At 48.4% G+C, this 27,602-nt stretch overlaps 1 protein-coding gene across 1 annotated transcript in view; it reads left to right on the forward strand.

Moving 5' to 3' along the window:
- The window catches only part of LOC138268273 (SURP and G-patch domain-containing protein 2-like), a 216,559-nt gene that overhangs the window by 92,760 nt on the left and 96,197 nt on the right, over positions 1–27,602 (forward strand). The window lies entirely within an intron of this gene.

Here is a 27,602-nt window from a genome sequence, read left to right on the forward strand (position 1 = left end):
ATGAACTTGGGCATTCAATATTTTGGAGAACTCCATGACTATGTAAGCCTGTATAGCCAATAGTTGGGCACTGAGTTGCTCTTTGTGCTTTGACTACAGTTCATTGTCTCTGGATTCAAAGAAACTCCGTTAGCTTCTGGTCCATATTCTATCCGTATGTGACTTAATGCCAACATGGCTAACAAAAGTTAATTGAGGAAAACACTAGTTGTCTGTAAAACATAGTCCACTGTGAAAAGGTTTAAAAAGAAGCAGTGTTGTAACCTGTCCCTGTTGGAAGCCATTTGTAAGGAAATGCCTCCTTGGCATGGTTACCCCCTGACCTTTTTGCCTTTGCTGATATCAAGTTATGATTTGAAAATGTGCTGAGGCCTGCTAACCAGGCCCCAGCACCAGTGTACTTTCCCTAACCTGTACTTTTGTTTTCACAATTGGCACACCCTGGCATTCAGGTAAGTCCCTTGTAACTGGTACCCCTGGTACAAAGGGCCCTGATGCCAGGGAAGGTCTCTAAGGGCTGCAGCATGTCTTATGCCACCCTGGGGACCTCTCACTCAGCACAGACACACTGCTTGCCAGCTTGTGTGTGCTGATGGGGAGAAAATGACTAAGTCGACATGGCACTCCCCTCAGAGTGCCATGCCACCTCACACTGCCTATAGGCATAGATAAGTCACCCCTCTAGCAGGCCTTACAGCCCTAAGGCAGGGTGCACTATACCATAGGTGAGGGCATAAGTGCATGAGCACTGTGCCCCTACAATGTCTAAGCAAAACCCTAGACATTGTAAGTGCAGGGTAGCCATATGCATAGACTACAAAGCAGTTAGTCCTCCATAAAAAGCAGTGGCTAGCCTGTAGGAGTTAAAGTTGTTTGAAATAGTGTTCTTAAGCCAGCTTGGCCTACAGTGGCTTGTTGCTGTGAAAAAACATTTTCAGTAGTGTTTTGTAAATGTATAAGGAGTTGGCCATGTGGCTCCTTAACTGTAGGAAGTTGGCTCTGTATGCACTATTTCAAAGTAAGGAATAGTATGCACAGAGTCCAAGGGTTCCCCTTAGAGGTAAGATACTGGCAAAAAGAGATAATTCTAATGCTCTATTTTGTGGTAGTGTGGTCAAGCAGTAGGCTTATCAGAGGAGTAGTGTTAAGCATGTGTTGTACACACACACAGGCAATAAATGAGGAACACACACTCAGACAATTCCAGGCCAATAGGTTTTTGTACAGAAAAATATATGTTCGATGGCATCTGTCGCTGTAGATACGCATGTTCTGCAATAGCTCGCCATCTGGTGTTGGGCCGGAGTGTTACAAGTTGTTTTTCTTCGAAGAAGTCTTTCGAGTCACGGGACCGAGTGACTCCTCCTTTTGTCTCCATTGCGCATGGGCGTCGACTCCATCTTCGATTGTTTTTTTTCCGCCATCGGGTTCGGACGTGTTCCTGTCGCTCCGAGTTTCGGAACGGAAAGATAGCTAATTTCGGAAGATTTTCGTCGGTATTGTTGCGTTCGGGATCAGCGTACTTAGATTCCACACCGCATCGAAGATCGAAGAGCTCCGGTGCCCTTCGGGGTAGTTTTTCGATCCCCCGTCGGGGCCTGGTCGGCCCGACCGCGTGCTGAAGAACGCCGATGGAACGGACCCCGTTTCGTTTCTGCCCCAAATGCCACAATAAATACCCCTACACAGACCAACACTTGGTCTGCAACCTGTGCCTGTCACCTGAGCACAGCGAAGACACCTGCGAGGCCTGTCGTGCGTTCCGGTCCCGAAAAACACTCCGAGACCGTCGAGCCAGAAGACTTCAAATGGCGTCCGCACCGACAGCCCAACGGGAGTTCGAGGAACAGGAAGAAGAAGGTACCTTCTCGATCCAAGACTCAGACTCCGAAGGATTCGACGACACACAAACCGTGAGTAAGACGTCGAAAACCACACAAAGAAACATTTACAAGGCCCAGGGGACGCCACTGCCACCAGGCCATGGCTCCACCCATAAATTCGGTGACCGACCGTCGGCACCGAAAAAGGCCAAAACAGTGCCGAGATCGTCCGACTCCGGTCGAGACACCGGCACGCAGCCTTCTCGGGACCGAGAAAGTGCTGGAGACAAGCCTCGACACCGAGATGCCGGTGTGGACACGGCTCGACGCCGAGACAGCGGCACCGAAACAGATCGACGGCGAGAGGTTTCGGCCCCGAAAAGGAAAAAAGTCACCTCGGAGCCGAAAAAACACGCAGACAAAGTTTCGACGCCGAAACAAACTGCAAGCGACCCAGCTTCAGGCTCTTATACAGAAGAGCACTCGCTAACCTCCCAAATGCAAAAGCATAGTGTAAGGAAATGCCTCCTTGGCATGGTTGCCCCCTGACTTTTTGCCTTTGCTGATGCTATGTTTACAATTGAAAGTGTGCTGAGGCCTGCTAACCAGGCCCCAGCACCAGTGTTCTTTCCCTAACCTGTACTTTTGTATCCACAATTGGCAGACCCTGGCATCCAGATAAGTCCCTTGTAACTGGTACTCCTAGTACCAAGGGCCCTGATGCCAAGGAAGGTCTCTAAGGGCTGCAGCATGTCTTATGCCACCCTGGAGACCTCTCACTCAGCACAGACACACTGCTTGCCAGCTTGTGTGTGCTAGTGAGGACAAAACGAGTAAGTCGACATGGCACTCCCCTCAGGGTGCCATGCCAGCCTCTCACTGCCTATGCAGTATAGGTAAGACACCCCTCTAGCAGGCCTTACAGCCCTAAGGCAGGGTGCACTATACCATAGGTGAGGGTACCAGTGCATGAGCATGGTACCCCTACAGTGTCTAAACAAAACCTTAGACATTGTAAGTGCAGGGTAGCCATAAGAGTATATGGTCTGGGAGTTTGTCAAACACGGACTCCACAGCACCATAATGGCTACACTGAAAACTGGGAAGTTTGGTATCAAACTTCTCAGCACAATAAATGCACACTGATGCCAGTGTACATTTTATTGTAAAATACACCACAGAGGGCACCTTAGAGGTGCCCCCTGAAACTTAACCGACTATCTGTGTAGGCTGACTAGTTTTAGCAGCCTGCCACAAACCGAGACATGTTGCTGGCCCCATGGGGAGAGTGCCTTTGTCACTCTGAGGCCAGTAACAAAGCCTGCACTGGGTGGAGATGCTAACACCTCCCCCAGGCAGGAATTGTCACACCTGGCGGTGAGCCTCAAAGGCTCACCTCCTTTGTGCCAACCCAGCAGGACACTCCAGCTAGTGGAGTTGCCCGCCCCCTCCGGCCAGGCCCCACTTTTGGCGGCAAGGCCGGAGAAAATAATGAGAAAAACAAGGAGGAGTCACTGGCCAGTCAGGACAGCCCCTAAGGTGTCCTGAGCTGAAGTGACTCTAACTTTTAGAAATCCTCCATCTTGCAGATGGAGGATTCCCCCAATAGGGTTAGGATTGTGACCCCCTCCCCTTGGGAGGAGGCACAAAGAGGGTGTACCCACCCTCAGGGCTAGTAGCCATTGGCTACTAACCCCCCAGACCTAAAACACGCCCTTAAATTTAGTATTTAAGGGCTACCCTGAACCCTAGAAAATTAGATTCCTGCAACAAGAAGAAGGACTGCCCAGCTGAAAACCCCTGCAGCGGAAGACCAGAAGACGACAACTGCCTTGGCTCCAGAAACTCACCGGCCTGTCTCCTGCCTTCCAAAGATCCTGCTCCAGCGACGCCTTCCAAAGGGACCAGCGACCTCGACATCCTCTGAGGACTGCCCCTGCTTCGAAAAGACAAGAAACTCCCGAGGACAGCGGACCTGCTCCAAGAAAAGCTGCAACTTTGTTTCCAGCAGCTTTAAAGAACCCTGCAAGCTCCCCGCAAGAAGCGTGAGACTTGCAACACTGCACCCGGCGACCCCGACTCGGCTGGTGGAGATCCGACACCTCAGGAGGGACCCCAGGACTACTCTGATACTGTGAGTACCAAAACCTGTCCCCCCTGAGCCCCCACAGCGCCGCCTGCAGAGGGAATCCCGAGGCTTCCCCTGACCGCGACTCTTTGAATCCAAAGTCCCGACACCTGGGAGAGACCCTGCACCCGCAGCCCCCAGGACCTGAAGGACCGGACTTTCACTGGAGAAGTGACCCCCAGGAGTCCCTCTCCCTTGCCCAAGTGGAGGTTTCCCCGAGGAATCCCCCCCTTGCCTGCCTGCAGCGCTGAAGAGATCCCGAGATCTCTCATAGACTAACATTGAAAACCCGACGCTTGTTTCTACACTGCACCCGGCCGCCCCCGCGCTGCTGAGGGTGAAATTTCTGTGTGGACTTGTGTCCCCCCCGGTGCCCTACAAAACCCCCCTGGTCTGCCCTCCGAAGACGCGGGTACTTACCTGCAAGCAGACCGGAACCGGGGCACCCCCTTCTCTCCATTCTAGCCTATGTGTTTTGGGCACCACTTTGAACTCTGCACCTGACCGGCCCTGGGCTGCTGGTGTGGTGACTTTGGGGTTGCTCTGAACCCCCAACGGTGGGCTACCTTGGACCAAGAACTAAGCCCTGTAAGTGTCTTACTTACCTGGTTAACCTAACAAATACTTACCTCCCCTAGGAACTGTGAAAATTGCACTAAGTGTCCACTTTTAAAACAGCTACTTGTGAATAACTTGAAAAGTATACATGCAATTTTGATGATTTGAAGTTCCTAAAGTACTTACCTGCAATACCTTTCGAATGAGATATTACATGTAGAATTTGAACCTGTGGTTCTTAAAATAAACTAAGAAAAGATATTGTTCTATACAAAAACCTATTGGCTGGATTTGTCTCTGAGTGTGTGTACCTCATTTATTGTCTATGTGTATGTACAACAAATGCTTAACACTACTCCTTGGATAAGCCTACTGCTCGACCACACTACCACAAAATAGAGCATTAGTATTATCTATTTTTACCACTATTTTACCTCTAAGGGGAACCCTTGGACTCTGTGCATGCTATTCCTTACTTTGAAATAGCACATACAGAGCCAACTTCCTACATTGGTGGATCAGCGGTGGGGTACAAGACTTTGCATTTGCTGGACTACTCAGCCAATACCTGATCACACGACAAATTCCAAAATTGTCATTAGAAATTGATTTTTGCAATTTGAAAAGTTTTCTAAATTCTTAAAAGTCCTGCTAGGGCCTTGTGTGTTAAGTCCCTGTTTAGCATTTCTTTTAGAGTTTAAAAGTTTGTAAAAGTTTGAATTAGATTCTAGAACCAGTTGTAGATTCTTAAAAAGTATTCCAACTTTTAGAAGCAAAATGTCTAGCACAGATGTGACTGTGGTGGAACTCGACACCACACCTTACCTCCATCTTAAGATGAGGGAGCTAAGGTCACTCTGTAAAATAAAGAAAATAACAATGGGCCCCAAACCTACCAAAATACAGCTCCAGGAGCTTTTGGCAGAGTTTGAAAAGGCCAACCCCTCTGAGGGTGGCAACTCAGAGGAAGAGGATAGTGACTTGGAGGACAATTCCCCCCTACCAGTCCTATCTAGGGAGAACAGGGTCCCTCAAACCCTGACTCCAAAAATAATAGTCAGAGATGCTGGTTCCCTCACAGGAGAGACCAACACCTCTGAAATCACTGAGGATAACCCCAGTGAAGAGGACATCCAGTTAGCCAGGATGGCCAAAAGATTGGCTTTGGAAAGACAGATCCTAGCCATAGAGAGGGAAAGACAAGAGATGGGCCTAGGACCCATCAATGGTGGCAGCAACATAAATAGGGTCAGAGATTCTCCTGACATGTTGAAAATCCCTAAAGGGATTGTAACTAAATATGAAGATGGTGATGACATCACCAAATGGTTCACAGCTTTTGAGAGGGCTTGTGTAACCAGAAAAGTGAACAGATCTCACTGGGGTGCTCTCCTTTGGGAAATGTTCACAGGAAAGTGTAGGGATAGACTCCTCACACTCTCTGGACAAGATGCAGAATCTTATGACCTCATGAAGGGTACCCTGATTGAGGGCTTTGGATTCTCCACTGAGGAGTACAGGATTAGGTTCAGGGGGGCTCAAAAATCCTCGAGCCAGACCTGGGTTGACTTTGTTGACTACTCAGTGAAAACACTAGATGGTTGGATTCAAGGCAGTGGTGTAAGTAATTATGATGGGCTGTACAATTTATTTGTGAAAGAACACCTGTTAAGTAATTGTTTCAATGATAAACTGCATCAGCATCTGGTAGACCTAGGACCAATTTCTCCCCAAGAATTGGGAAAGAAGGCGGACCATTGGGTCAAGACAAGGGTGTCCAAGACTTCAACAGGGGGTGACCAAAAGAAAGGGGTCACAAAGACTCCCCAGGGGAAGGGTGATGAGACAACCAAAACTAAAAATAGTAAAGAGTCTTCTACAGGCCCTCAAAAACCTGCACAGGAGGGTGGGCCCAGAGCCTCTTCACAAAACAATGGGTACAAGGGTAAAAACTTTGATCCCAAAAAGGCCTGGTGTCATAGCTGTAAACAGCATGGACACCAAACTGGAGACAAGGCCTGTCCCAAGAAAGGTTCCACTCCAAACTCCCATCCAGGTAACACTGGTATGGCTAGTCTCCAAGTGGGATCAACAGTGTGCCCAGAGCAAATCAGGGTCCACACTGAAGCTACTCTAGTTTCTGAGGGTGGGGTGGAGTTAGCCACACTAGCTGTCTGGCCGCCTAACATGCAAAAATACAGACAGCAACTCTTAATTAATGGGACTAGAATAGAGGGCCTGAGGGATACAGGTGCCAGTGTCACCATGGTGACAGAGAAACTGGTTTCCCCTGGCCAATACCTGACTGGAAAAACTTACACAGTCACCAACGCTGACAATCAGAGAAAAGTACATCCCATGGCAATGGTTACTTTAGAATGGGGAGGGGTCAATGGCCTGAAACAGGTGGTGGTCTCCTCAAATATCCCAGTGGACTGTCTGCTTGGAAATGACCTGGAGTCCTCAGCATGGGCTGAGGTAGAACTAAAAACCCATGCAGCAATGCTGGGTATCCCTGAACTGGTGTGTGTGAAAACAAGAGCACAATGCAAGGCACAGGGTGAACAAGTAGAGCTGGAGTCTGGAAGAATGGCCCAGCCTACCAAGAGAACAGGAAAGTCAGTTGGGAAACCAACTACAACACAGCAAAAGAAAGGGAACCTCTCTTCTCGGGAAGAAGTTCTGCCCTCTGAGGGAACTGAGCCTTTGGAGCTTGAACCTTATCAGGTTGAGCTCTTAGGCCCAGGGGGACCCTCAAGGGAGGAGCTGTGTAGGGGACAAGAAACCTGTCCCTCTCTTGAAGGCCTTAGGCAGCAAGCTGCTGAAGAGTCCAAAGGCAAGAAAAATGGAACGCATAGGGTCTATTGGGAAGATGGACTCCTGTACACTGAGGCCAGAGACCCCAAACCTGGTGCCACTAGGAGAGTGGTAGTGCCTCAGCTGTTCAGGAAGTTCATCCTAACATTGGCCCATGACATTCCCCTTGCTGGACATTTGGGACAAACCAAGACGTGGGAGAGGTTAGTCAACCACTTCTACTGGCCCAATATGTCCAACATGGTTAAGGAGTTTTGCCTCTCCTGCCCCACCTGTCAAGCCAGTGGTAAGACAGGTGGGCATCCAAAGGCCCCCCTCATTCCACTTCCAGTGGTGGGGGTTCCCTTTGAAAGAGTGGGTGTGGACATAGTTGGTCCACTAGAACCTCCCACAGCCTCAGGAAATATGTATATCCTGGTGGTAGTGGATCATGCTACCAGGTATCCTGAAGCTATTCCCCTTAGGTCGACTACTGCCCCTGCAGTAGCCAAGGCCCTCATTGGTATCTTTACCAGAGTGGGTTTCCCTAAGGAGGTGGTGTCTGACAGAGGTACCAACTTCATGTCAGCATACCTAAAGCACATGTGGAATGAGTGTGGAGTGACTTATAAATTCACTACACCATACCATCCACAAACTAATGGCTTGGTTGAGAGATTCAACAAGACATTAAAAGGCATGATCATGGGGCTCCCAGAAAAACTCAAAAGGAGATGGGATGTCCTCTTGCCATGTCTGCTTTTCGCTTACAGAGAGGTGCCACAGAAGGGAGTAGGATTCTCACCCTTTGAACTTCTGTTTGGTCATCCTGTAAGGGGACCACTTGCCCTTGTTAAAGAAGGCTGGGAGAGACCTCTCCATGAGCCTAAACAGGACATAGTGGACTATGTACTTGGCCTTCGCTCTAGAATGGCAGAGTACATGGAAAAGGCAACCAAAAACCTTGAGGCCAGCCAACAGCTCCAGAAGTTTTGGTATGACCAAAAGGCTGCACTGGTTGAGTTCCAACCAGGGCAGAAAGTCTGGGTTCTGGAGCCTGTGGCTCCCAGGGCACTCCAGGACAAATGGAGTGGCCCTTACCCAGTACTAGAAAGGAAGAGTCAGGTCACCTACCTGGTGGACCTGGGCACAAGCAGGAGCCCCAAGAGGGTGATCCATGTGAACCGCCTTAAGCTCTTCCATGACAGGGCTGATGTGAATCTGTTGATGGTAACAGATGAGGATCAGGAGGCAGAGAGTGAACCTCTCCCTGATCTTCTGTCATCAGACCCAAAAGATGGCACAGTAGATGGAGTGATCTACTCAGACACCCTCTCTGGCCAACAGCAAGCTGATTGTAGGAGAGTCCTACAACAGTTTCCTGAACTCTTCTCCTTAACCCCTGGTCAGACACACCTGTGTACCCATGATGTGGACACAGGAGACAGCATGCCTGTCAAGAACAAAATCTTTAGACAGTCTGACCATGTTAAGGAAAGCATCAAGGTGGAAGTCCACAAGATGCTGGAATTGGGAGTGATTGAGCGCTCTGACAGCCCCTGGGCTAGCCCAGTGGTCTTAGTCCCCAAACCTCACACCAAAGATGGAAAGAAAGAGATGAGGTTTTGTGTGGACTACAGAGGGCTCAATTCTGTCACCAAGACAGATGCCCATCCAATTCCAAGAGCTGATGAGCTCATTGATAAATTAGGTGCTGCCAAATTTCTAAGTACCTTTGACTTGACAGCAGGGTACTGGCAAATAAAAATGGCACCTGGAGCAAAAGAAAAGACAGCATTCTCCACACCTGATGGGCATTATCAGTTTACTGTTATGCCCTTTGGTTTAAAGAATGCCCCTGCCACCTTCCAAAGGTTGGTGAACCAAGTCCTTGCTGGCTTGGAGTCCTTTAGCACAGCTTATCTTGATGATATTGCTGTCTTTAGCTCCACCTGGCAGGATCACCTGGTCCACCTGAGGAAGGTTTTGAAGGCTCTGCAATCTGCAGGCCTCTCTATCAAGGCATCCAAATGCCAGATAGGGCAGGGAACTGTGGTTTACTTGGGACACCTTGTAGGTGGATGTAGGAGGCTGGACTGGCTTGTAGTGAGTACCAAGGGGTACTTGCACCTTGCACCAGGCCCAGTTATCCCTTATTAGTGTATAGGGTGTCTAGCAGCTTAGGCTGATAGATAATGGTAGCTTAGCAGAGCAGCTTAGGCTGAACTAGGAGACGTGTGAAGCTACTACAGTACCACTTAGTGTCATATGCACAATATCATAAGAAAACACAATACACAGTTATACTAAAAATAAAGGTACTTTATTTTTATGGCAATATGCCAAAGTATCTTAGAGTGTACCCTCAGTGAGAGGATAGGAAATATACACAAGATATATATACACAATAGCAAAAATATGCAGTATAGTCTTAGAAAACAGTGCAAACAATGTATAGTTACAATAGGATGCAATGGGGAAACATAGGGATAGGGGCAACACAAACCATATACTCCAGAAGTGGAATGCGAACCACGAATGGACCCCAAACCTATGTGACCTTGTAGAGGGTCGCTGGGACTATTAGAAAATAGTGAGAGTTAGAAAAATAACCCTCCCCAAGACCCTGAAAAGTGAGTGCAAAGTGCACCAAAGTTCCCCTAAGGACAAAATAGTCGTGTTAGAGGGAGAATGCAAGGAAAACACAAATCAGCAGTGCAACAACGATGGATTCCTGTCTGAAGGTACCTGTGGAACAAGGGGACCAAGTCCAAAAGTCACAAGCAGCTCGGAGATGGGCAGATGCCCAAGAAATGCCAGCGGTTGGTGCAAAGAAGCTCTTACTAGGCTGAAGAACTGTGAATACTGCAGGAACGACAAGGACTAGAGACTTCCCCTTTGGAGGATGGATCCCGCACGCCTTGGAGAGTCGTGCAGAAGTGTTTTCCCGCCGGATGGACGCCAACAAGCCTTGCTACACGCAAATCGTGCGTTTGGCGTTTTTGGACGCTGCTGGGGCCCAGGAGGGACCAGAAGGTCGCAAATTGGACCTGCAGAGAGAGGGGACGTCGAGCAAGACAAAGAGCCCTCACTGAAGCAGGTAGCACCCGGAGTAGTGCCAGAAACAGGCACTACGAGGATGCGTGAAACGGTGCTCGCCGAAGTTGCACAAAGGAGTCCCACGTCGCCGGAGACCAACTTAGAAAGTCGTGCAATGCAGGTTAGAGTGCCGTGGACCCAGGATTGGCTGTGCACGAAGGATTTCCGCCGGAAGTGCACAGGGGCCAGAGAAGCTTGCAAAGTCGCGGTTCCCAGCAATGCAGCCCAGCGAGGTGAGGCAAGGACTTACCTCCACCAAACTTGGGCTGAAGAGTCACTGGACTGTGGGGGTCACTTGGACGGTGTCGCTGGATTCGAGGGACCTCGCTCGTCGTGCTGAGAGGAGACCCAAGGGACCGGAAATGCAGCTTTTTGGTGCCTGCGGTTGCAGGGGGAAGATTCCGTCGACCCACGGGAGATTTCTTCGGAGCTTCTGGTGCAGAGAGGAGGCAGACTACCCCCACAGCATGCACAAGCAGGAAAACAGTCGAGAAGGCGGCAGGATCAGCGTTACAGAGTTGCAGTAGTCGTCTTTGCTACTATGTTGCAGGTTTGCAGGCTTCCAGCGCGGTCAGCGGTCGATTCCTTATCAGAAGGTGAAGAGGGAGATGCAGAGGAACTCGGCTGAGCTCATGCATTCGTTATCTAAAGTTTCCCCAGAGACAGAGACCCTAAATAGCCAGAAAAGAGGGTTTGGCTACCTAGGAGAGAGGAAAGGCTACTAACACCTGAAGGAGCCTATCAGCAGGAGTCTCTGACGTCACCTGGTGGCACTGGCCACTCAGAGCAGTCCAGTGTGCCAGCAGCACCTCTGTTTTCAAGATGGCAGAGGTCTGGAGCACACTGGAGGAGCTCTGGACACCTCCCAGGGGAGGTGCAGGTCAGGGGAGTGGTCACTCCCCTTTCCTTTGTCCAGTTTCGCGCCAGAGCAGGGGCTAAGGGGTCCCTGAACCGGTGTAGACTGGCTTATGCAGAATTGGGCACATCTGTGCCCAACAAAGCATTTCCAGAGGCTGGGGGAGGCTACTCCTCCCCTGCCTTCACACCATTTTCCAAAGGGAGAGGGTGTCACACCCTCTCTCAGAGGAAGTTCTTTGTTCTGCCATCCTGGGCCAGGCCTGGCTGGACCCCAGGAGGGCAGCTGCCTGTCTGAGGGGTTGGCAGCAGCAGCAGCTGCAGTGAAACCCCAGGAAGGGCAGCCTGGCAGTACCAGGGTCTGTGCTACAGACCACTGGGATCATGGAATTGTACCAACAATGCCAGGATGGCATAGAGGGGGCAATTCCATGATCATAGACATGTTACATGGCCATATTCGGAGTTACCATGGTGAAGCTACATATAGGTAGTGACCTATATGTAGTGCACGCGTGTAATGGTGTCCCCGCACTCACAAAGTCCAGTGAATTGGCTCTGAACAATGTGGGGGCACCTTGGCTAGTGCCAGGGTGCCCTCACACTAAGTAACTTTGCACCTAACCTTTACCAGGTAAAGGTTAGACATATAGGTGACTTATAAGTTACTTAAGTGCAGTGTAAAATGGCTGTGAAATAACGTGGACGTTATTTCACTCAGGCTGCAGTGGCAGGCCTGTGTAAGAATTGTCAGAGCTCCCTATGGGTGGCAAAAGAAATGCTGCAGCCCATAGGGATCTCCTGGAACCCCAATACCCTGGGTACCTCAGTACCATATACTAGGGAATTATAAGGGTGTTCCAGTAAGCCAATGTAAATTGGTAAAATTGGTCACTAGCCTGTTAGTGACAATTTGAAAGTAATGAGAGAGCATAACCACTGAGGTTCTGGTTAGCAGAGCCTCAGTGAGACAGTTAGGCACCACACAGGGAACATATACATGCACACCTATGAGCACTGGGGCCCTGTGTGACAGGGTCCCAGTGACACATACATATAGGCCACAAACCTATGAGCACTGGGGTCCTGACCAGCAGGATCCCAGTGACACATAACAACCATACTGAAAACATAGTGTTTTCACTATGAGCACTGAGGCCTGGCTATCAGGATCCCAGTGAGACAGTGAAAACAGTGACAAACACCCTGACATACACTCACAAACAGGCCAAAAGTGGGGGTAACAAGGCTAGAAAGAGGCTACCTTCTCACACAACCCCCCCCCAAACGAAGGACAATAAGGCTAACCTTGGCCAGTTGAGACTTTATTGTCTAAGTGGTGATAAGTAGAGAGTAGCTCTGCAATAGACTGGTTACTCCCTTTATCATCCACTATATGGTTACTTCCCTGTGGGGATGTAAACCACCCTGTTTGAAGTTTTTTAGCTAAGCAACAATGTGAAGATGTATTTTCAGAGTTTCTATCAGTAAGTTTTAGTTTAGAGCAGTGGGAATTGTCCACTGAACCTATTTGTAGTGATGGAAATGCCAGACAGGGATGCTGTCTCAGAAAAGCCATAGCTGGGCAAAAACTTTGTCCATCTGGCTGGAAGAGAGAACAGGGATGCTGTTTCTCTTCAGTTGGAGCAGGGCAGGGATGCTGTCCTATGAGCTCCACACTAGGGCAGGGATGCTGTCCTAAGTGTTGTGAGGTAGTGCAGGGTTTCTGCACTAAAGTTTCTCTGGGAGGGTTGGAGGGATGCTCCATGTTAACTAAAATGGTGCTGTTTTTCTCACCAATGTTAGTTATCCCACAGAGAGGTACTTCCACCTCAGGGAGTCCAGCTTTGCCAGCTGATGATTCCCTTGGAACAGGTGCCACCCCAGGAGAGGTTTCTCCCACCACAGGAATAGTATCCTGAATGGTAGGGTGGTTAGGGGATACTGTGATACCCTTTTTACCTGTTGATGGAGAGGGATCCTGAGTTTTCAGGCCTTCTCTCCTTTGTTTTTTCATTTCACTTGAAAAGAGAGGGAACAATTCCTCAGGGATGCCCAGCATGGCTGCATGGGCATAAAACTCTACATCAGCCCAACCTGAGGCCTCTAGGTCATTACCTAAGAGACAGTCTACAGGTAAGCTAGGTGATACCACCACCTGCTTAGGGCCAGTAACTCCACCCCAACTAAACTGAATTATAGCTAAGGGAAGAAACTTAGTGGAGTTATGGACATCAATAATCTTATACTGTTGTCCAATGATGTGTTGTTCAGTAGGCACTAGGTTTTCAGTCACCAAAGTGAAACTGGCACCTGTGTCCCTGTAGGCCAAGGCCTCAACACCATTTATTGAAACTGTCTGCCTGTACTTATCCATTGTAAGGGGACAAGCAGCCAGTGTGGCAAGGCCAATGCCACTAGGTGTGACAGAAACTGTCTTGGGACTGATTACATCAGTTTCCACTATGGACCCATAAGTGAACCCAACTACACCCTTAGCTTGACTGTTGCCAGCAGTCCCACCACTAGTACCACTACTGCTAGGGGCACTAGAGCTTGATGTATTAGTGGTGGTAGGCTCAGGGGGTTTACCTGGACAGGACTTATCCCCTGGCCTATGGCCTCTGTTTTTACACACAAAGCACCAAGGCTTTTTAATGTGTGCAGGTTGGGAAGAAGAGGAAGAATTTGTTTTATCCCCACCCTCTGAAGAGTGTTTAAGATTTGAAGTGGGATCTTTGGTTTTACCCTTATCCCCATGCTTATCTTGAGATTTTTCACCATCTTTCTTCTTATTGCCATCTTTGTCACCCCCTGTATGAACTTTTCTGTTCACCCTTGTTCTGACCCATTTGTCTGCCTTCTTTCCCAATTCTTGGGGAGAGGTCAGATCAGAGTCTACCAGGTACTGGTGCAACAAATCAGACACACAATTATTAAGTATATGCTCTCTCAGGATTGTGTTATACAGGCTTTCATAATCAGTAACTTTACTGCCATGTAACCACCCCTCCAAGGCCTTCACTGCCTGGTCAATGAAATCAACCCAGTCTTGTGAAGACTCCTTTTTGGTATCTCTGAACTTTATCCTGTACTGTTCAGTGGTTAAGCCATAACCATCCAGGAGTGCATTCTTAAGAACTTGGAAATTATTGGCATCATTTTCTTTCACTGTAAGGAGCCTATCCCTACCTTTTCCACTAAATGATAGCCATAGGATAGCAGCCCACTGCTTTTGAGGGACATCCTGTACAGCACAGGCCCTCTCAAGTGCAGCAAACCACTTGTTAATGTCATCCCCCTCCTTATAAGGGGGAACTATCTTGTGCAGATTCCTGGAATCATGCTCTTTTGCAGGATGACTATGGGGAATACTGCTGCTGCCATGGGTATCTAAACCCATCTTCTGTATTTCCCTCTCTATTTCTAAAGACTGTCTATCCAAATCCAGCTGTTGCTTCTTGAGCTTCAGTCTGGTTTGCTCCACTCTCAATCTATTGAGCTCCCTTTCTAACAATCTGTCATCAGGGTGGGTGGGAGGGACATTTCTAGATACAGAGGTATGATGGGAATGAACAGAAGGAGACCTGTCCCTTACCAAGGGCACCCTAACAGCTTGGCTACCAGCATAATGTGAGAGCACATCATCAGTATGATGTGATTCAACCTCTGTACCAACTATGCTAGACTGTCTAGTAATGGGCAGGCTGAGAAGTTTCTTTCCTGAACCTTTTCCTGGGGGAGTCCCTGGATCAGATTGAGAACCATTAGCTACTTTTTCTACAGATTGGGCACTTATGGCCTTATCCTGTACTCTAAGCATATTAATTAACAGTTCTAAGGAAGGATTCTTCCCTACACTCAAACCTCTCTCTATGCAGAGACTCCTTGCTCCTTTCCAGCTAAGGTGATCATATGCAAGTTTGGGCAGTTCAACTTTTTGGCCTGTGCCAGACATTTTTTAGAGAGAGTTAAAGGGATAGACAAAGAGAAAAAAGTTTTCAGAACTTTTTGGAAAGACAGAAAAAACTTTTTAAACTTTTAAGAACTTTTTGAAAGTTTAGAAGTACTTTTCAGCACTTAGAAAAGAGTGAAAAGAGGAAATGCAAAACTTTTTGGCTATGTGTATATACACTGACCTTGTTTTGTATATTTTTCTCTTATGAAAAGTACAATGACAAGAGTGGTAAGTAGTCTCAAAGCACTTATCCCACCACTGCACAACCAATGTAGGAGGCTGGACTGGCTTGTAGTGAGTACCAAGGGGTACTTGCACCTTGCACCAGGCCCAGTTATCCCTTATTAGTGTATAGGGTGTCTAGCAGCTTAGGCTGATAGATAATGGTAGCTTAGCAGAGCAGCTTAGGCTGAACTAGGAGACGTGTGAAGCTACTACAGTACCACTTAGTGTCATATGCACAATATCATAAGAAAACACAATACACAGTTATACTAAAAATAAAGGTACTTTATTTTTATGGCAATATGCCAAAGTATCTTAGAGTGTACCCTCAGTGAGAGGATAGGAAATATACACAAGATATATATACACAATAGCAAAAATATGCAGTATAGTCTTAGAAAACAGTGCAAACAATGTATAGTTACAATAGGATGCAATGGGGAAACATAGGGATAGGGGCAACACAAACCATATACTCCAGAAGTGGAATGCGAACCACGAATGGACCCCAAACCTATGTGACCTTGTAGAGGGTCGCTGGGACTATTAGAAAATAGTGAGAGTTAGAAAAATAACCCTCCCCAAGACCCTGAAAAGTGAGTGCAAAGTGCACCAAAGTTCCCCTAAGGACAAAATAGTCGTGTTAGAGGGAGAATGCAAGGAAAACACAAATCAGCAGTGCAACAACGATGGATTCCTGTCTGAAGGTACCTGTGGAACAAGGGGACCAAGTCCAAAAGTCACAAGCAGCTCGGAGATGGGCAGATGCCCAAGAAATGCCAGCGGTTGGTGCAAAGAAGCTCTTACTAGGCTGAAGAACTGTGAATACTGCAGGAACGACAAGGACTAGAGACTTCCCCTTTGGAGGATGGATCCCGCACGCCTTGGAGAGTCGTGCAGAAGTGTTTTCCCGCCGGATGGACGCCAACAAGCCTTGCTACACGCAAATCGTGCGTTTGGCGTTTTTGGACGCTGCTGGGGCCCAGGAGGGACCAGAAGGTCGCAAATTGGACCTGCAGAGAGAGGGGACGTCGAGCAAGACAAAGAGCCCTCACTGAAGCAGGTAGCACCCGGAGTAGTGCCAGAAACAGGCACTACGAGGATGCGTGAAACGGTGCTCGCCGAAGTTGCACAAAGGAGTCCCACGTCGCCGGAGACCAACTTAGAAAGTCGTGCAATGCAGGTTAGAGTGCCGTGGACCCAGGATTGGCTGTGCACGAAGGATTTCCGCCGGAAGTGCACAGGGGCCAGAGAAGCTTGCAAAGTCGCGGTTCCCAGCAATGCAGCCCAGCGAGGTGAGGCAAGGACTTACCTCCACCAAACTTGGGCTGAAGAGTCACTGGACTGTGGGGGTCACTTGGACGGTGTCGCTGGATTCGAGGGACCTCGCTCGTCGTGCTGAGAGGAGACCCAAGGGACCGGAAATGCAGCTTTTTGGTGCCTGCGGTTGCAGGGGGAAGATTCCGTCGACCCACGGGAGATTTCTTCGGAGCTTCTGGTGCAGAGAGGAGGCAGACTACCCCCACAGCATGCACAAGCAGGAAAACAGTCGAGAAGGCGGCAGGATCAGCGTTACAGAGTTGCAGTAGTCGTCTTTGCTACTATGTTGCAGGTTTGCAGGCTTCCAGCGCGGTCAGCGGTCGATTCCTTATCAGAAGGTGAAGAGGGAGATGCAGAGGAACTCGGCTGAGCTCATGCATTCGTTATCTAAAGTTTCCCCAGAGACAGAGACCCTAAATAGCCAGAAAAGAGGGTTTGGCTACCTAGGAGAGAGGAAAGGCTACTAACACCTGAAGGAGCCTATCAGCAGGAGTCTCTGACGTCACCTGGTGGCACTGGCCACTCAGAGCAGTCCAGTGTGCCAGCAGCACCTCTGTTTTCAAGATGGCAGAGGTCTGGAGCACACTGGAGGAGCTCTGGACACCTCCCAGGGGAGGTGCAGGTCAGGGGAGTGGTCACTCCCCTTTCCTTTGTCCAGTTTCGCGCCAGAGCAGGGGCTAAGGGGTCCCTGAACCGGTGTAGACTGGCTTATGCAGAATTGGGCACATCTGTGCCCAACAAAGCATTTCCAGAGGCTGGGGGAGGCTACTCCTCCCCTGCCTTCACACCATTTTCCAAAGGGAGAGGGTGTCACACCCTCTCTCAGAGGAAGTTCTTTGTTCTGCCATCCTGGGCCAGGCCTGGCTGGACCCCAGGAGGGCAGCTGCCTGTCTGAGGGGTTGGCAGCAGCAGCAGCTGCAGTGAAACCCCAGGAAGGGCAGCCTGGCAGTACCAGGGTCTGTGCTACAGACCACTGGGATCATGGAATTGTACCAACAATGCCAGGATGGCATAGAGGGGGCAATTCCATGATCATAGACATGTTACATGGCCATATTCGGAGTTACCATGGTGAAGCTACATATAGGTAGTGACCTATATGTAGTGCACGCGTGTAATGGTGTCCCCGCACTCACAAAGTCCAGTGAATTGGCTCTGAACAATGTGGGGGCACCTTGGCTAGTGCCAGGGTGCCCTCACACTAAGTAACTTTGCACCTAACCTTTACCAGGTAAAGGTTAGACATATAGGTGACTTATAAGTTACTTAAGTGCAGTGTAAAATGGCTGTGAAATAACGTGGACGTTATTTCACTCAGGCTGCAGTGGCAGGCCTGTGTAAGAATTGTCAGAGCTCCCTATGGGTGGCAAAAGAAATGCTGCAGCCCATAGGGATCTCCTGGAACCCCAATACCCTGGGTACCTCAGTACCATATACTAGGGAATTATAAGGGTGTTCCAGTAAGCCAATGTAAATTGGTAAAATTGGTCACTAGCCTGTTAGTGACAATTTGAAAGTAATGAGAGAGCATAACCACTGAGGTTCTGGTTAGCAGAGCCTCAGTGAGACAGTTAGGCACCACACAGGGAACATATACATGCACACCTATGAGCACTGGGGCCCTGTGTGACAGGGTCCCAGTGACACATACATATAGGCCACAAACCTATGAGCACTGGGGTCCTGACCAGCAGGATCCCAGTGACACATAACAACCATACTGAAAACATAGTGTTTTCACTATGAGCACTGAGGCCTGGCTATCAGGATCCCAGTGAGACAGTGAAAACAGTGACAAACACCCTGACATACACTCACAAACAGGCCAAAAGTGGGGGTAACAAGGCTAGAAAGAGGCTACCTTCTCACAGTGGAGGCCAAGTTCAGCCACTCCAACCCAAGATCCAGACTATTCTGGACTGGGTAGCTCCAAAAACCCAGACTCAAGTCAGGGCATTCCTTGGCTTGACTGGGTATTACAGGAGGTTTGTGAAGGGATATGGATCCATTGTGACAGCCCTCACTGAACTCACCTCCAAGAAAATGCCCAAGAAAGTAAATTGGACTGTGGAATGCCAACAGGCCTTTGACACCCTGAAACAGGCAATGTGCTCAGCACCAGTTCTCAAAGCTCCAGATTATTCTAAGCAGTTCATTGTGCAGACTGATGCCTCTGAACATGGGATAGGGGCAGTTTTGTCCCAAACAAATGATGATGGCCTTGACCAGCCTGTTGCTTTCATTAGCAGGAGGTTACTCCCCAGGGAGCAGCGTTGGAGTGCCATTGAGAGGGAGGCCTTTGCTGTGGTTTGGTCCCTGAAGAAGCTGAGACCATACCTCTTTGGGACTCACTTCCTAGTTCAAACTGACCACAGACCTCTCAAATGGCTGATGCAAATGAAAGGTGAAAATCCTAAACTGTTGAGGTGGTCCATCTCCCTACAGGGAATGGACTTTATAGTGGAACACAGACCTGGGACTGCCCATGCCAATGCAGATGGCCTTTCCAGGTTCTTCCACTTAGAAAATGAAGACTCTCTTGGGAAAGGTTAGTCTCATCCTCTTTCGTTTGGGGGGGGGTTGTGTAAGGAAATGCCTCCTTGGCATGGTTGCCCCCTGACTTTTTGCCTTTGCTGATGCTATGTTTACAATTGAAAGTGTGCTGAGGCCTGCTAACCAGGCCCCAGCACCAGTGTTCTTTCCCTAACCTGTACTTTTGTATCCACAATTGGCAGACCCTGGCATCCAGATAAGTCCCTTGTAACTGGTACTCCTAGTACCAAGGGCCCTGATGCCAAGGAAGGTCTCTAAGGGCTGCAGCATGTCTTATGCCACCCTGGAGACCTCTCACTCAGCACAGACACACTGCTTGCCAGCTTGTGTGTGCTAGTGAGGACAAAACGAGTAAGTCGACATGGCACTCCCCTCAGGGTGCCATGCCAGCCTCTCACTGCCTATGCAGTATAGGTAAGACACCCCTCTAGCAGGCCTTACAGCCCTAAGGCAGGGTGCACTATACCATAGGTGAGGGTACCAGTGCATGAGCATGGTACCCCTACAGTGTCTAAACAAAACCTTAGACATTGTAAGTGCAGGGTAGCCATAAGAGTATATGGTCTGGGAGTTTGTCAAACACGGACTCCACAGCACCATAATGGCTACACTGAAAACTGGGAAGTTTGGTATCAAACTTCTCAGCACAATAAATGCACACTGATGCCAGTGTACATTTTATTGTAAAATACACCACAGAGGGCACCTTAGAGGTGCCCCCTGAAACTTAACCGACTATCTGTGTAGGCTGACTAGTTTTAGCAGCCTGCCACAAACCGAGACATGTTGCTGGCCCCATGGGGAGAGTGCCTTTGTCACTCTGAGGCCAGTAACAAAGCCTGCACTGGGTGGAGATGCTAACACCTCCCCCAGGCAGGAATTGTCACACCTGGCGGTGAGCCTCAAAGGCTCACCTCCTTTGTGCCAACCCAGCAGGACACTCCAGCTAGTGGAGTTGCCCGCCCCCTCCGGCCAGGCCCCACTTTTGGCGGCAAGGCCGGAGAAAATAATGAGAAAAACAAGGAGGAGTCACTGGCCAGTCAGGACAGCCCCTAAGGTGTCCTGAGCTGAAGTGACTCTAACTTTTAGAAATCCTCCATCTTGCAGATGGAGGATTCCCCCAATAGGGTTAGGATTGTGACCCCCTCCCCTTGGGAGGAGGCACAAAGAGGGTGTACCCACCCTCAGGGCTAGTAGCCATTGGCTACTAACCCCCCAGACCTAAAACACGCCCTTAAATTTAGTATTTAAGGGCTACCCTGAACCCTAGAAAATTAGATTCCTGCAACAAGAAGAAGGACTGCCCAGCTGAAAACCCCTGCAGCGGAAGACCAGAAGACGACAACTGCCTTGGCTCCAGAAACTCACCGGCCTGTCTCCTGCCTTCCAAAGATCCTGCTCCAGCGACGCCTTCCAAAGGGACCAGCGACCTCGACATCCTCTGAGGACTGCCCCTGCTTCGAAAAGACAAGAAACTCCCGAGGACAGCGGACCTGCTCCAAGAAAAGCTGCAACTTTGTTTCCAGCAGCTTTAAAGAACCCTGCAAGCTCCCCGCAAGAAGCGTGAGACTTGCAACACTGCACCCGGCGACCCCGACTCGGCTGGTGGAGATCCGACACCTCAGGAGGGACCCCAGGACTACTCTGATACTGTGAGTACCAAAACCTGTCCCCCCTGAGCCCCCACAGCGCCGCCTGCAGAGGGAATCCCGAGGCTTCCCCTGACCGCGACTCTTTGAATCCAAAGTCCCGACACCTGGGAGAGACCCTGCACCCGCAGCCCCCAGGACCTGAAGGACCGGACTTTCACTGGAGAAGTGACCCCCAGGAGTCCCTCTCCCTTGCCCAAGTGGAGGTTTCCCCGAGGAATCCCCCCCTTGCCTGCCTGCAGCGCTGAAGAGATCCCGAGATCTCTCATAGACTAACATTGAAAACCCGACGCTTGTTTCTACACTGCACCCGGCCGCCCCCGCGCTGCTGAGGGTGAAATTTCTGTGTGGACTTGTGTCCCCCCCGGTGCCCTACAAAACCCCCCTGGTCTGCCCTCCGAAGACGCGGGTACTTACCTGCAAGCAGACCGGAACCGGGGCACCCCCTTCTCTCCATTCTAGCCTATGTGTTTTGGGCACCACTTTGAACTCTGCACCTGACCGGCCCTGGGCTGCTGGTGTGGTGACTTTGGGGTTGCTCTGAACCCCCAACGGTGGGCTACCTTGGACCAAGAACTAAGCCCTGTAAGTGTCTTACTTACCTGGTTAACCTAACAAATACTTACCTCCCCTAGGAACTGTGAAAATTGCACTAAGTGTCCACTTTTAAAACAGCTACTTGTGAATAACTTGAAAAGTATACATGCAATTTTGATGATTTGAAGTTCCTAAAGTACTTACCTGCAATACCTTTCGAATGAGATATTACATGTAGAATTTGAACCTGTGGTTCTTAAAATAAACTAAGAAAAGATATTGTTCTATACAAAAACCTATTGGCTGGATTTGTCTCTGAGTGTGTGTACCTCATTTATTGTCTATGTGTATGTACAACAAATGCTTAACACTACTCCTTGGATAAGCCTACTGCTCGACCACACTACCACAAAATAGAGCATTAGTATTATCTATTTTTACCACTATTTTACCTCTAAGGGGAACCCTTGGACTCTGTGCATGCTATTCCTTACTTTGAAATAGCACATACAGAGCCAACTTCCTACACATAGGTTTGAGGAAGAGCTACAAGCAACTGATGTGGACCATACGCAAAAGCGTATCTTCATTCAGCAGGGGACAGGAAAAATAAGCACCCTTCCCCCCATTAGGAGAAAGAGAAGGTTGGAGTTCCAGACGGAACAAGCACCACAACCAAAAGTGGTTAAAAGAATTACACCACCACCCTCTCCTCCGCCCGTGATTAACGTTTCACCAGCACAAACTCCATCTCACTCCCCAGCTCACACCACCATGAGCCAGGGTGACCAAGATCAGGACGCATGGGACCTATACGACGCCCCAGTGTCAGATAACAGCCCGGAGGCCTACCCTACAAAGCCATCTCCACCAGAAGACAGCACCGCTTACTCTCAGGTGGTGGCTAGAGCAGCACAATTTCATAACGTAAGCCTCCACTCAGAACAAGTCGAGGATGATTTCTTGTTCAACACACTCTCCTCCACCCACAGCTCCTACCAAAGCCTGCCTATGCTCCCTGGTATGCTCCGGCACGCAAAACACATATTTAAGGAGCCGGTCAAAAGTAGGGCAATCACACCAAGGGTGGAAAAGAAGTATAAGCCGCCTCCTACGGACCCGGCTTTCATCACTACACAGCTGCCACCAGACTCTGTTGTTGTAGGAGCAGCTAGGAAAAGGGCCAACTCTCACACATCTGGAGATGCACCACCCCCAGATAAAGAAAGCCGCAAGTTCGATGCAGCTGGTAAAAGAGTCGCAGCACAAGCTGCAAACCAGTGGCGCATCGCGAACTCCCAGGCACTACTTGCGCGCTATAACAGAGCCCACTGGGACGAGATGCAACATCTCATTGAACATCTGCCCAAGGACTTCCAGAATAGGGCGAAACAAGTGGTTGAGGAGGGACAGACCATCTCCAACAACCAGATACGTTCCTCCATGGACGCTGCAGATACAGCTGCACGGACAATTAATACATCTGTAACTATCAGACGGCATGCATGGCTCCGAACGTCTGGATTTAAACCAGAGATTCAACAAGCAGTTCTCAATATTCCTTTTAATGAAAAAGAACTGTTCGGTCCAGAAGTGGACACAGCGATTGAGAAACTCAAAAAAGATACGGACACTGCCAAAGCCATGGGCGCACTCTACTCCCCGCAGAGCAGAGGGAATTACAGCACATTCCGTAAAACGCCCTTTCGAGGGGGGTTTCGGGGTCAAAGCACACAAGCCAGCACCTCACAAGCAACACCGTCCACTTACCAGGGACAGTATAGAGGAGGTTTTCGGGGACAATATAGAGGAGGGCAATTCCCTAGAAATAGAGGGAGATTTCAAAGCCCCAAAACCCCTACTACTAAACAATGACTCACATGTCACTCACCCCCTCCACACAACACCAGTGGGGGGAAGAATAGGTCATTATTACAAAGCATGGGAGGAAATCACTACAGACACTTGGGTTCTAGCAATTATCCAACATGGTTATTGCATAGAATTTCTACAATTCCCTCCAAACATACCACCAAAAGCACAAAATTTAACAACACACCATTCCAATCTCCTGGAGATAGAAGTGCAGGCACTATTGCAAAAGAATGCAATCGAATTAGTGCCAAACACACAAATAAACACAGGAGTTTACTCACTGTACTTTCTGATACCAAAGAAGGACAAAACGCTGAGACCAATCCTAGACCTCAGAGTAGTAAACACTTTCATCAAATCAGACCACTTCCACATGGTCACACTACAAGAAGTATTGCCATTGCTAAAACTACACGACTACATGGCAACTTTAGACCTCAAGGATGCTTATTTCCATATACCAATACACCCATCGCACAGGAAATACCTAAGGTTTGTATTCAAAGGAATACATTACCAATTCAAGGTACTGCCTTTCGGATTAACAACCGCACCAAGAGTCTTTACCAAATGTCTTGCGGTAGTCGCTGCACACATAAGAAGGCAGCAGATACATGTGTTCCCATATTTGGACGACTGGCTAATCAAGGCCCATTCGTTCATACAGTGCTCAAATCACACAAATCAGATCATACAAACCCTCTTCAAACTCGGGTTCACCGTCAATTTCACAAAATCCAAAATTCTGCCACGCAAGGTACAACAATACCTGGGAGCCATAATAGACACATCAAAAGGAGTAGCCACTCCAAGTCTACAAAGAATTCAAAATTTCAACACCATCATACAACGCATGTATCCAACACAAAAAATACAAGCAAAGATGGTATTACAACTCCTAGGCATGATGTCATCATGCATAGCCATTGTCCCAAACGCAAGACTGCACATGAGGCCCTTACAACAGTGCCTAGCATCACAGTGGTCTCAAGCACAGGGTCACCTTCTAGATCTGGTGTTAATAAACCGCCAAACTTACCTCTCGCTTCTGTGGTGGAACAACATAAATTTAAACAAGGGGCGGCCTTTCCAAGACCCAGTGCCACAATACGTAATAACAACAGATGCTTCCATGACAGGGTGGGGAGCACACCTCGATCAACACAGCATACAAGGCCAATGGAATGTACATCAAACAAAACTGCATATCAATCACCTAGAACTTCTAGCAGTTTTTCAAGCACTAAAAGCTTTCCAACCAATAATAGTTCACAAATACATTCTCGTCAAAACAGACAACATGACAACAATGTATTATCTAAACAAGCAGGGAGGGACGCACTCCACGCAGTTAAGCCTGCTAGCACAAAAAATTTGGCATTGGGCAATTCACAACCAAATTCGCCTAATTGCACAGTTTATACCAGGGATACAAAATCAACTCGCAGACAATCTCTCTCGAGATCACCAACAGGTCCACGAATGGGAAATTCACCCCCAAATTCTGAACACTTATTTCAAACTCTGGGGAACACCTCAGATAGACTTGTTTGCGACAAGGGAGAACGCAAAATGCCAAAACTTCGCATCCAGGTACCCACACAAACAATCCCAAGGCAATGCCCTATGGATGAACTGGTCAGGGATATTTGCTTACGCTTTTCCTCCTCTCCCTCTCCTTCCTTACCTGGTAAACAAACTCAGTCAAAGCAAACTCAAACTCATATTGATAGCACCAACTTGGGCAAGGCAACCCTGGTACACAACGCTGCTAGACCTATCAGTGGTACCCTGCATCAAATTGCCCAACAGGCCAGATCTGTTGACACAGCACAACCAAAAGATCAGACACCCAGATCCAGCATCGCTGAATCTAGCAATCTGGCTCCTGAAATCCTAGAATTCGGGCACTTACAACTTACCCAAGAATGTATGGAAGTCATAAAACAAGCAAGAAGGCCATCCACCAGGCACTGCTATGCAAGTAAATGGAAGAGGTTTGTTTGCTACTGCCATATTAATCAAATACAACCATTACACACAACTCCAGAACACGTAGTGGGTTACTTGCTTCACTTACAAAAATCTAACCTAGCTTTCTCTTCCATTAAGATTCACCTTGCAGCAATATCTGCATACCTGCAGACTACCTATTCAACTTCCCTATATAAAATACCAGTCATTAAAGCATTCATGGAGGGCCTTAGGAGAATTATACCACCAAGAACACCACCTGTTCCTTCATAGAACCTAAATGTTGTCCTAACTAGACTTATGGGTCCACCTTTTGAACCCATGCACTCCTGCGACATACAGTTCCTAACCTGGAAGGTGGCATTTCTCATCGCCATTACTTCCCTGAGAAGAGTAAGCGAGATTCAGGCGTTTACTATACAGGAACCTTTTATACAACTACACAAAAATAAAGTCGTCCTAAGCACCAATCCTAAATTTTTGCCAAAGGTTATTTCACCGTTCCATCTAAATCAAACAGTGGAACTTCCAGTGTTCTTTCCACAGCCAGATACCGTAGCTGAAAGGGCACTACATACATTAGATGTCAAAAGAGCATTGATGTATTACATTGACAGAACAAAGAACATTAGAAAGACTAAACAACTCTTTATTGCATTTCAAAAACCTCATGCAGGAAACCCAATTTCAAAACAAGGTATAGCCAGATGGATAGTTAAATGCATCCAAATCTGCTACCTTAAAGCTAAACGACAGCTGCCCATTACACCAAGGGCACACTCAACCAGAAAGAAAGGTGCTACCATGGCCTTTCTAGGAAACATCCCAATGCAAGAAATATGTAAGGCAGCCACATGGTCTACGCCTCACACATTCACCAAGCACTACTGTGTAGACGTGTTATCCGCACAACAAGCCACAGTAGGTCAAGCTGTATTAAGGACATTATTTCAGACTACTTCCACTCCTACAGGCTGATCCACCGCTTTTGGGGAAATAACTGCTTACTAGTCTATGCAGAACATGCGTATCTACAGCGACAGATGCCATCGAACTGAAAATGTCACTTACCCAGTGTACATCTGTTCGTGCCATCAGTCGCAGTAGATTCGCATGTGCCCACCCGCCTCCCCGGGAGCCTGTAGCAGTTTGGAAGTTACCTTCAATTATTTATATATGTATCATCTCAACCTTAAATAGGTGTATACTTAGTCACTCCATTGCATGGGCACTATTACTACAATTCAACTCCTACCTCACCCTCTGCGGGGAAAAACAATCGAAGATGGAGTCGACGCCCATGCGCAATGGAGACAAAAGGAGGAGTCACTCGGTCCCGTGACTCGAAAGACTTCTTCGAAGAAAAACAACTTGTAACACTCCGGCCCAACACCAGATGGCGAGCTATTGCAGAACATGCGAATCTACTGCGACTGATGCCACGAACAGATGTACACTGGGTGTAGGAAGTTGGCTCTGTATGTGCTATTTCAAAGTAAGGAATAGCATGCACAGAGTCCAAGGGTTCCCCTTAGAGGTAAAATAGTGGTAAAAATAGATAATACTAATGCTCTATTTTGTGGTAGTGTGGTCGAGCAGTAGGCTTATCCAAGGAGTAGTGTTAAGCATTTGTTGTACATACACATAGACAATAAATGAGGTACACACACTCAGAGACAAATCCAGCCAATAGGTTTTTATATAGAAAAATATCTTTTCTTAGTTTATTTTAAGAACCACAGGTTCAAATTTAACATGTAATATCTTGTTCGAAAGGTATTGCAGGTAAGTACTTTAGGAACTTCAAATCATCAAAATTGCATGTATACTTTTCAAGTTATTGTCAAATAGCTGTTTCAAAAGTGGACACTTAGTGCAATTTTCACAGTTCCTGGGGGAGGTAAGTTTTTGTTAGTTTTACCAGGTAAGTAGGACACTTACAGGGTTCAGTTCTTGGTCCAAGGTAGCCCACCGTTGGGGGTTCAGAGCAACCCCAAAGTCACCACACCAGCAGCTCAGGGCCGGTCAGGTGCAGAGTTCAAAGCGGTGCCCAAAACACATAGGCTAGAATGGAGAGAAGGGGGTGCCCCGGTTCCGGTCTGCTTGCAGGTAAGTACCCGCGTCTTCGGAGGGCAGACCAGGGGGGTTTTGTAGGGCACCGGGGGGGACACAAGTTGACACAGAAATTTCACCCTCAGCAGCGCGGGGGCGGCCGGGTGCAGTGTAGAAACAAGCGTCGGGTTTGTAATGGA

Source organism: Pleurodeles waltl, chromosome 12 (genome assembly GCF_031143425.1).
Source record: "Pleurodeles waltl isolate 20211129_DDA chromosome 12, aPleWal1.hap1.20221129, whole genome shotgun sequence".
NCBI classification, from domain to species: domain Eukaryota; kingdom Metazoa; phylum Chordata; class Amphibia; order Caudata; family Salamandridae; genus Pleurodeles; species Pleurodeles waltl.